We start from the raw sequence: 12,648 nt of genomic DNA, 5'->3' as shown, positions 1-12,648 counted from the left end.
TCTTTTGGCCGCTTCGCAGTTTGTCCGTACGTGTCCCACGAGCTGGGCTGCGAAGGAGACAACGAACAAGTATTCCAATCCCATTTCTTGGGTTTGACTCAAAGGTTTTTTTAGTCTTACATAGTCATATCTATATACTATTACAAAATTAAAAAAGAGGCAATTTTGGATGTCAGTATTGGAAATTTACTAAATGAATAAAAGTGACACACTCTTCTCACAATCAACGGTGTATTTTTTTTTTTTTTTTTGTAGCAGAATTTATGAAGAGCTGGAATATAGAAATTAAGTCTCCATATGTAACTTCAGTTGATATCCAAATACCAGGATTGAAGTAGATGAAGAAGAAAAAGAATAAGTCAACCAATTCATGTCAACCCAAGTAACTTCGTCACATGTTCATAGAAAGAGCCTTGTTACGGAGTGGAAACTTCTCTCAATTCTATTGCCTTTTTAGGTATGTTTGGTTGGTGACTTTTTTTAAATGAATGGAATGGAATGGATTCTTTAAATTTATCGTTCTTTTGTTTGGTTTATTTTTAAATGAGGTAATCATCATTATATGGAATGATCATTGCAGTAGTTTGATTCTTTATAAATTGCAGTCATCGAAACGGCAACGAAAACGGTGAAAAATAAGAGGTAAATTTAAATTTAGAGGTAGAGGAAAAGAAGAGGGTAAAGTGTGGCAATAGACACAAACATAGTTGTTAGGATTTGAGTCTCAAATTTGACCTAATCGTAATATAATTAAACAAAAAATTGGCTACGTAAGCCACCTAAACTATAGTAATTGTAAATTAGCCAACATTTGGTAAATAATTTGTAAATAGCCAACTTGCATACGTGGCAGCCTATTAACTACCTAAAATATATGTTTGGTTGTGTTAAATAAGGCTTTTATTAATCTGTTAATAAGTTTACTTGACTATTTACAAGAAATTAACCAAAGGTGGGCTATATCTCAATCCACTATATCCGTGTGGCTATATAACTTAATAACCCATAATTAAATCGCAAAGAACTAAAATCACAGGTCGATCCGTACATAATAATCAGAAGTCTTCATAGTCATTCTCATTAATTACCAACATCAACAAAAATTGTTTATATCCACATCTATTACCAAATTTGTCACTGAATCTCAAAAACTTTCACAAAATATCGCTATTCATGACAAATAGGCTTCTTGCATGGACGTTTTAGTAGGCCCAAATGATAAGCTTATAGATGAACTACAAAGACAGAGGTGGCCCAAATATTTAAAGCTATTCCCCATATGAAGGTGAAGAAACGAAGAAAAAACTAAAATTTTACCTAGTGATGAGACTTTTACTCGTTGCATATCTTATCAATTGAGCAGTGAAGCATGTAATCCAATAAGGTAACAAATTACATAAATATATTGTTGTTTTTAGCTCGTACAATGTTTATTATACGACAATTTAGTTCAATGAAAGGATTGAAATACTGTTATCGATGCCATTTCCGGACTCAAATTTTGCTAGTTTATCGAGATATTCAAAAAATTAAAGGTAAAATATGTCGTTGAAGTTACCATTACCGTCGTGGTATACCGTCAAATACCGTATTTACCGATGAGTATCCACTTAACAAATATTTATAAAAATTCATACATAACATAGGAAAAAAAATGAAATAATATTTAATATCTTCATTACATTATAAGTCATAATTCAAATAGTTCAACATAGACCATATGAAATAGTTCAACACAAACCCAACACAAAAAAATAGTTCAAAACCCTATTTTCATATCCAACAAAAAAATTGAAAAACTTTGGATAAAAACTCATATTCATACCAATAATCAAGTTAGAAACTAAAAATATGAACTTAATCGTCATAAACTTACAATAAATTTCATTTAAAAAAAAAAAAAAAACACTATATTTCATTTACATTTGAACTCAGTCGGGATGTCAACCCTTACCTGTGGCTACACTCGCTTTCCGTCGGGACGCAGGGAAGTTTCGCCTTCAGACTGCCGAAAAACGGAAGAAATCCCCGGAATTTGACGGAAAACAGTTACAGATCCTATCAACCGCGTTGAAATAATCCCTAAAATTTTCCGACTTTTTCTGATTTTGGACTCGAGTTTCATTTAAATATACCATGGTTTATGGGGAAAAAAACATTGAACCAAGCGGGGTTTCACGAACCGGAATCCGGACCGTTTTTCGTCCAGTTTACCACGCTGTCTAGGGAAAGGAGCGATTTTGTATGAACCGGTGATGGGACTTCAAAACTCTGGTTACTGTCTGGTTTATGTCCGGTTTCCATGGAATTTTAATCATTGGTTCAATGTGAAGGTTCGAAATTGCACTAGCTGGCCAATAACTGTGATCGTTCAAAAATGCGATGGTCCCAAAAAAAAATAAAAATTTGCGACAGTCAACGAGTAAAGCCGATAAAAATTTGCAAAAATATGAATAAAAGTGCCGATAGGAAAAATATTGCTCCGTGAAAATTGTGATGGTAGAAGAAAATGCCGATAGGCGTAGAAAAATAAAGTTTCTTGAAAATTTGACTGAAAATATACACTACATTCCGTGGTCGATAGGCGTAGAAAAATAAAGTTTCTTGAAAATTTTAACCTTTGTTTAATTTTTGTATGAGCTGAGCTTAAGTTTATATAATTATTTATCAGATAATTATTAAAATAATTATTACAGCTCATGTCTCCATCACTATATCCATACTTGAAAACGGATAATTTATTTAGTCTAAATCCTAATAAAAAAAACGTAAATAATATATATATATATATATATATATATATATATATATATTTGTTATCATGTCTGAATCCAAACCAAATCCACGATGAAGCCATTCCCGAGATATAGGCATCGTTTGGCATAGTTTTGTTTTAAAAAAAAACGCTTTTAGATTCATTTTTTGGAAAAAAATTGTTTTTTTTTTAATTGACAGGTGTTTGGTAAGCTGTTTATAAAACAGTTGTTGTTGGTAACAAAAACTGATTTTGCGTTTGGTAAAATAAATATATTATAGTAAAAAGACTAAAATAGACATAAAATAAATATTTAACAGTGCTATGGATAATCACGTGGGGTTATTAAAGTAATTTTATATCAAATACAAAAACACTTTTTTCTAAAAGCTAAGATTCGTAGCTTTTGTGACTCATGTACAATTTTTAAAATCGTTTTTTAAATTTTACCAAACAGTAAAATTGCAGTTTGGTTTTTGCTAACAGCAAAAACAGGCTTAAAAAAGCTGTGTCAAACACGCCCATATACTAGCGGGCTCTCATCAAAATATAAACTAAAAAAATGTGTAGGAGTCTGTTTAATCGGAATATAAGTTAGACTTGGAATGTTTCTATCATGAAATTTAGACTCAATCTCTCACCCCATTGACAAATTTAGTTGCTAGTTAATAGTTATCTCATTAATCTAAAATTGTATTTTAATACGTGGGCTCAAAAATATCTCGCATGCCATTACTCAAAGAGCAATACTACACAACATTTGGCACATAATTGCAAAGTCAAAGTACTTTAGGAGACTGAGTTTCAAATTTCATTTGATCGGTCAATTATTCAACTCTGGCCAATGAAATTTTGGATCACTTCCCCGCGAATGTGTGTATATATATATATATATATATATATATATATATATATATATATATATATATATATATATATATATATATATATATAGATATATGCTCAAAATCTCGTTGGTTCAATTTCCGTGCTGAATTTGACTTCCCATTCCAAATCCACTCACACAACTACATTATTAATAAAAACAAATTTCTTATTTTGAAAATTTGTTTTCATCGATATTTATAAAATGTTTGTTGCTCATTTTTTAAGACTTTGATGTATAATTTAAAGAGGTTGCTAAGCAAAGTCAATGTTAGGTATGTATATAATGACTACTATATGCAAATATTTTGGACCAAACACTTATGAATGTGTATATTTAATTTTCTGCAATTTCGGTAAAGAGCCATGTATACATTGGCTTTATGGTTATGACCGCACTAATACATATAAATAAAAATACTTTTTTAAGGATGAATATAAATAAAATACTTACGATAATAATTATTAAGTGCATCTTAATATTTTGTTAGGCCGAATGCATATAATAAGGTTATACAAAAAAATGCAAATAATAAGAGGTCGTTTTCCCATTGTTTCAAGGAAGTTTAAAATTGTCACTAAGAAAACAATATTTGAATGAAGAAAACATTTCTATAAAAAAAAAAAAAAAAAAAAAAAAAAAAAAAAAAAAAACATATTTTGTTTATGCCCATAAAAGAAACAGCTTAAAATAATCCAGTGATTATTAACAAGTCATAATTAAAAATATTGTAGTTCAATTTGTGTCTAACTCTCTCTTATAACTTAAAGTTATGCTAAATAAATTATATGCCTAGTTCTCCATTTGTATTAATTAATAATTAATTAGAACCAAAAGATACTTCAATGTAGTGATACTTCATAAAGCTTTGTACGTAATCTTATTAAGAGACCTTACTTTTGTAAAGCTGTTTTAATTGAAGAATTCTTCCAACAACTTGATAGTTAAGATGAGTAATAGCTGCTGTACAAGTAACCAAAGTTTGTTTAACAAATAGTTTACTTTGAGGAATTTCCAGTCACCAAATGAAAACAGTTGTGTAAATACTAATCGTGACGAAAACCTCTAACGTGCAATAAGACAATACAATTATCATGCAACATTGAGAGAGAGGCTCGAACAATTATATTCCTACTTGCCTTAAATTCCGTACTAAATATAGATTAGTATAAAAAGTACTTAGGCGTGTTTTGTCGCTTCGCTCAACTCAAGAGAAAGCGTATTGGAGGGAGTTCTTAAATATTCTTGCATAAATTAGTCAGAATTTATATATACTTAATATTTATGTAATCTAGTTTATATCCAACATTTCTCAAGAAGTCTAACCCCAGTCCGAAATCACCAGACTGTTAAAAAATAGTTGAATTTAATTTAGCGATTTTTTTTCAATTCAAAATAGGAATAATTTTTTTTATATAAAAAAAAAGTGAAAATTTTATGTTCGTCTTATAATCAAAAGAAACCAAATAATAGTGATACTTAATAATACAAGTAGTAATCGTAAGACATAAACTTTCTTTTGTAAACTTCTTAATACAATTAGTAATCTTAAGACATAAACATTGTTTGGCTGTTTACAGAAGAATACTTTAACAACTAGATAGTTAATTAAGATGAGTAGCTCTAAAATACTCAAAGTTAATTTCACATTCACAGTTCACATTGGTGACGACAATGTGTGACGTGCAATAAGTCAATGAAATTCTCATGCAACGTTGAAAACCTAAATCAATTATATATCTATTCCTAAACTCGCCTAACTAGTACAACTACATATACATGTGTTTTTAGTTTTTACTGGTAGTTGCTGATACAGAGGGAGAGGAAAAAATAGAAAAGTTGACAAAAATAAAAACTTGGCTTTCCTCGTAGAGAACTAAAAGATCTTCAAGGTCGAAAATAAAATAATAGACATATGACGGCTGAGAGAGAGAGAGAGAGAAACACCAGAGAGAGAGGTGCTCGCTCTTAATTATTTTAAAATCTAATCAATGCTTGTATAATTGTATTCACTTAATGAACAATGGTAGGAGGCGTTGAGCCGTTTAAATTAGGCATTTTGCCATCTATAATATTACTACTTAGCTACGTAGCTATTTCTTACGTTAAATAAATTAATTTAAACTCTTAACCGTTTTACGGCTATGGAAAAAGAACGCCTACCCATCAATAATATTACTACATTATGTGCTTTAGAAAGAAAAAATAAATAAATAAAGTGAAGGTTTCGTTTAGACGCGGCCATGAAATTTATGAGTTGTGACAAATTTGGTCTGTCTAAAATCCTCCCACTAAATATGGTGTTGTACTTTAGTCAAATTAGAACTTGGTGCGTGATTGAAGTTTAAATAGTGTAAATTTTAGAGTTTTGAAATATGGTTTAAGGTGGTCTATAATTCCCCGCAACTTATAAATTCAGGAGCCACATGTGCTAATAAAAAGACTATTGTAACAAATGGGAAATTGCCTCAACTGCTACCTATTTGATAATTTTTTTCTATTTTCCACCAAAACCCTCATTTGGACACCAATACCACTAACACTTATGTAAAACTACTCATTTACCCTTCACTTTAAATTTTCTTATTTGGCTCTCTCTCTCTCTCTCTCTCTCTCTCTCTCTCTGGTTTCTCTCTCTCTCTCTCTCTCTCTCTCTCTCTCTCTCTCTCTCTCTCTCTCTCTTCGCGTCAGTCTGGTTTCTCTCTCTCTCTTCTCTTTCTCGTTTTCTCCTCTCGTCAATCTCTCTCTCTCTCTCTCTCTCTATCTATCTCTCTCTCTCTCTCTCTCTCTCTCTCTCTCTCTCTCTCTCTCTCTCTCTTCTCTTCTCTTTCACGTTCTCTCTTCCCATTCTATCTCTTTCTCTCACTCTCTCGTTCTTTCCGTCCCCTTGTCGGACTGTTTTTTCCCGATCTCTCTCTCTCTCTCGCGCTCTTTTTCTTTCTCTTTCTTTACCCCAAATCCACCAGACCCAAGAAATTCAGGAGCCCGAGAACCAGCTCTCTTTCTCGCAGCAACTTGAATGCAAGAAATGGCCCTTAACTTGAATGCTTGAAACTTTTTAATATTTATATTTGTGTATAGGTTTTTGTATGACTTGAAAGCCTGAAACTGCTTAATATGTCTATTTACACTATGTTTTATATATCTGTAATGTTGTGAATTGAATGCCTAAGTGAAGAACTAAATTTAAATTCATCCATTAGATGTCAACAACTGATGTCAACTGTTGACATTAGATGTCAATTGTTGACATCTAATGTCAGCAGTTGACGTCAATTGTTGACATCTGACGAAAATTGTTGACATCTAATATCACATCTCGTGGGCATTTGAGTATTCGAGTTTTAAAGACCGACGGCGAGAAAGAGAGAGTAGGGTTCTCAGGCGGGCGTTTGGGTCTTCTGGTTTTAGACCCCGACGGTGAGAAAGAGAGCTGGTGCGAGAAAGAGGGGTCAAGAAAGAGAAAGAGAGAGGAATATTGGTGGGAACGAGAGAACGAGTGAGAGAGAGAGAGAGAGAAACCACTGACGCGATTAGAGAGAGAGAGAGAGGAGAGAATCAGACTTTATGGGGACTGACGCGAAGAGAGAGAGAGAGAGAGAGAGAGAGAGAGAGAGAGAGAGAGAGAGAGCCAAATAAGAAAATTTAAAGTGAAGGGTAAATGGGTAGTTTTACATAAGTGTTAGTGGTATTGATGTTCAAATTAGGGTTTTGGTGAAAAATATGAAAAAATTATCAAATAGGTAGCAGTTGGGGCAATTTTCCTTGCAAAATTGAGCTAAAATGCAATTATTTGATAAAATCGCGGATTGGTATAAAGTTCCGAAAAATCAAGTTAATTAACACCAACAACATCAATTGCATAGTTCTCCTTCTTTACATGGATTTATTGAATATGATGTTTGGGGGAGTTAATATATGAACAACATCATATATGTTCGCTTGCGCAAGTTTATAAACAAATTATGAACTCATTATACTTAAATGACTTTACCACACACTCGTCTTTGAACTCTTTAATATGATAGAGTTTACCCCAAATAAGTACGTGATTCATTATTCGTTATCGTAAGTCAATCCTCAACTGATAAATCACTATCTACATGAGTGAAAATTATTGCTTTGCCACTTGATTAATTCTTTCAAAATATACCATTGATCTCTTATAAATTATTGACATTGTGAACTTAACAACAAATGGGAATATGAAATCATTTTAATCTTTAACTTGCATTAATTAAGAGGGTAATTATTTTCACTTTATATTCCGAAGCCTATATATAGTATAAAATATGATCAATATCATCATTATTTGTCAAACCTTCACGAATTAAAGTACCAACACTCTTTGGAAAAAAAAAAATAAGTATCAATAATGTTGTTGTTACATTAATTGACGATTTAATGTTGGCAAAATATTTAAAGAATCGTGATATATTATTTCGGATAGAATTGTGCCTTGTTACGATTATTCTGGAAGCGTTACAGTTTCTGTTGTAACAGTTTGCGAAACAATTACGGCCCATTCACTTTTGGACTTTTCTATTCCGAATTGAAGTAGGATTCCAGTGTGGATTGATGATATAATGGGCTGGTGATCCTAATCCGACTTCAAGATTCGTTTTGACCTAATTTTCTCTATAAATAGGTCATAACCACACCATCTTCACTCACGCCTTTGGAGAGATTTATTTGAGTGTTTTAGCTGAGCTTAGAACGACCTGTGTTCAAGCTTTTTAGGTGTCTTTTACCTCTGCTTTGTTGCCTATATACGGGTGATTGTATTAGAAGCTAGAGGTTAGGTTTTTTAATTGTTTTTATTGGGAAACACGTTTAGAAGTCTCGGGAGAGATATTCTGTGGGAATCGAGGGGATCTCGTACTTAGGGGGAGCCTAAGTTGCTGTTGAAGAGGATAGACGTAGGTTTGGTAGCTAGCGAGGGAGTCATTGAGTGTAAATCCTTATTGTACCATGTTATCATAGTAAATTGCTTTCCACCAGGCAAAGGCCCTCCAGACGTAGGCACGAATTGCCGAACTGGGTTACCAACTCTGGTGTCTATTTATTATTTCCGCACTCATATCGTTAATCTTTTGTTTCTCTAAATTTCAGCAACTGTCGCACTTTCTGTTACAAACACTTTCTGAAATAGTTACGCAGATTGTGATGATTGATCTGCATATAATCACTCAAGATTGAGATCGAGTTAACTAAGGGTTATGTTCATGACACATTTTAGATAAGATAATAACAATTCTTTTACTTCTCTATCAAGAAGATTAGAATTGGTAGATCGGTCCGTGGTGGACATTCTCCCGAACCTCATGAATATTGAGATGATCATATTGATTTGTTGGACCCGACACCCCGGCTCGTCTATATAGTCTAGGAAGCCGATGTGGCCTTGATCGCCGATCCACCTTCTAAACAAAATATACAAAATATATGATATAATTCTCTTTCTTAATGTCTCATCTTCGAGGTGATGATCCTTGGTGATTTTTGAATTTCTGATTTTGACTTCGAAAATCCAAGTAGATCCCTTGAAGTGCTACATATTTGTTGACCAAATAAGTACGCCAATATGAATATCTTGCATTAATATTAGATTTATATGTATTACTTATGCTTTTTCATCTTATATTTTTTTGGGTTATACTGAAGTCAGAAGCATGCCTGACTGCATGAAGTACTTCACGTGTTCGACGACCAAAGAAGATTAGAATGTAAGTAAGTTCAACCCCACAATTAAAGCCACGATATAAAAATCCTTCGAAACAATATAAAATATATACTTTAAAGATTCCGAATGCGCGTTAAAGAAAATTCCATGTTATCTAGTGCTGTTCATTTATACTAAAAAAAAAATACAATGATCTTTCTTTGTCCATTTCGACGTATACACATACACAGCACACACACAATATATATATATATATATATATATATATATATATATATATACACACACACACATATATAAATATATATATATATATATATATATATATATATGATCCTCTAGATCTAACTTCTGAGAGGTGTGTAATAGCGCCCCGTGTCTATCGCCATTGCCTGCGCTTTTCTAAGTTCAAAACAACATTTGGGTTTCAAACAAATCTATTTTTAAATTTGAAAAAAAAAACATTTGTAATTTTTTTTATCTATAAATACTTTAATGTTAAAACAAGCTTCTCCTCCGGACCGTGTAGGTCGCTAAACAATAAATTATTTGGCCAAAGAATATGATATTGTCAATAAATAAATAAAAAAGCTTCATTGAAATTGATAGTGTAAAATATATGTATGCATTGACGTTGCAAATTTACAAAGTTCATGATATGGTCAACACTAATACGTTCTTTTACCCTTAGCTATTATATTTTTGGCTTAATTGTTTATAATTGACGTCTTACACAAATGTGTACGTGTATCCTTATACTATATGATTCGGTAGAAGAAAGTTTCACCAAATAATGAATAATTTGAAACAAATAGAGTTCCATTATTTTCCATGTGAGATGAGTCTTTAAGGTTTTTTGGTGGCTTGCATGCATTTTCTAAGTACAACTAAAAAATGGGGTCATTTAGTATAATGTGACAGTTTGTGATAAATAAATAAATAAATAATAAATAAAGTTTGGTGTGTTGGTTACTTGAATAATGTATTTGGTGGACAGTTTTTGCTTTGAGTTTTGAGTTTGAGCTTTTGGTAGGCTCAAGGTGGGTTCAGTTCCTCCTAAAACATCAAAATATATAGTATAACTCCTAATGCTAATTTCATCACCATTATTGATTATTATGCTAAGTATTTAATTATTATTTTTAAATAAAAATGTTCATAAATATTTATAACTATAAATCACGGGTCCCACATTATCCCATTATTAACATTAATGTTGCTGCGACGGCTAGTGAAACTAGGCCACGTATATACTACGATTTTGTATAGAGATATATATATATATATATATATATATATATATATATATATATATATATCCATATTTTTTTTGAATAAGCAAATGCATGTGGGACAATTATTTCAAAAGACACTTTAGGAGTACAAAAAATACAGGAGCTGCTGAAATGTTATAGAGAGTACGTACGTACGTACATCTAGAAGCTTTCCTTCTCTAACCTGGGCTAATAAGTTATTTATTTATTTTTACTATCAATATTTCTACATCTAATAAAAAGATCATATTATTTCCTATTATTTTAATATATACCGGAGCTTACTAGGCTTAGTAAAGCATATGTGTATAGACGGTTAAGATTGATAGTTGCCAGTCTCTTAAAATTAGTTATAACTCAATGATAGAGATTAGTACTTGAACTCGTATATATATATTAATCAAAGAAGTCGATAGTAATCAAGTTGACCACTCTGAAAATCTCCAAATCACTCGTCTCTCTCATCTCTCTCTTCCCTCAATATTCTCTCTTGGAGCTCGATGTCAAGAAAGTTTATCGACAATGGCGAATCTTTCCTTTTCGATCAACCACGATTCACCAACGATGAACTACTCTCCGAAGAGCCAATACTCTGCTCAACCGCGGATGTATCAAAGTATGTCGCTTCATGGTCTCAATCCGATCGGCCTCAAGCTTGGTCGTACCAATCACCAATTATGGAGCGCACAAGTCATTTCAACAGCAAGAGCACATGGATTGGATGGCTTCTTTATTGGATCTATCACGTGGCTGGTCCAATTTCTTGAATTCATCGACGAAAGTGGAGTTGTCACAAGATTGCCAAATCCGGAGTTCATACTCTGGATAAGACCTGACCAGCTGCTTTTGAGATGGCTTCTCTCGTCGATCTCTTAATCGATGCTCGGCCACGTCAATCGATGTCAGACTTCCTCTAATGTATGGTCAATACTCAATGCCTCGTTCCGCACAAACTCGAAGGCGAGAATTCTTCAACTTAGGTTTTCTCTGCAAACCTTGAAGAACGGAAATTTATTGATTGTTGAATACATTGTGAAAATGAGAAATGTTGCCAGCAACCCCACTTCGATAAGAAACAACAATCTCTGGCGATGAGCACATTCTATACATTATTGGCGGCCTTGGACCAGAATACGAATCTGTCCTTATCAATTTGACGAACAGATCTAAGAGTCTCAGTCTCTAAGAAGTACAATTCGCACTTCAATATAACAGGAAATGTGAATCGAGGCTCGAAACACGCCTCTTTCAACGGACTCGATGTCAACTCTGATGGCGAATGTTGCTTTAAGAGGAAGAGGATCAAACTCCAACAACGGTGGTCACAGAGGAACAGGATGTGCTGGGAAGAGGACGTGGTGGAAATCACCCAATTTGTCAACTATGTGGTCGCGCCGGTCACACGATGATCAAATGCTTCCATAGGTTCGATCTTCAGTTTCAAGGCTCTCCACCGGTAAACTAGAATGGCAGTAGTCAAAGCAACGGCAGTCAAAGCTACAACAATAGTGGGTCTCAACTCTTAAGCACAAGCCTATGCTGCAACAAATGAAGATCAGAATGCCGATCAGGAGCGGTACCTTGATAGCGGAGCTACGAGCCACGTCACATCCGACCTTAATAACCTCCCCATTTAGTCTAACTACAATAGAAAAAGACAAGTTCGTTGTAGGTAATGGAAACTTTCTCCCACTTTTACACATAGGTGATACAAGTGTGAATAGAAAATCCAGAAATATATTACTAAAAACCATCCTACATGTACCTTTCATTACCAAAAACCTCTTATCTGTATCATAATTTATACGAGACAACAATGTACTGATCGAATTTTATCACAATGAATGTCTTGTGAAGGACAAAGCTAGAATAAGGGGTCTGCTACTGCCAACAGTAAAGGATGCATTGTATCAGCTTGATTTCACCAAGCTGGAGCCATTATATCTCTCATTGAAGCCAAAATTTTGGTCTTTTGTCACTCATCTTAATGGTTCTATTTTTGTTGTATGTACAACTTGTTGTAAAAATAAGTCACATATTTGTGTAAACA

The sequence above is a fragment of the Urtica dioica genome, chromosome 5 (assembly GCF_054948205.1).
Source record: "Urtica dioica subsp. dioica isolate 48M chromosome 5, U.dioica_male_clone48M_v1_H2, whole genome shotgun sequence".
NCBI lineage: Eukaryota > Viridiplantae > Streptophyta > Magnoliopsida > Rosales > Urticaceae > Urtica > Urtica dioica.
Note: the sequence above shows the minus strand (reverse complement) of the source record.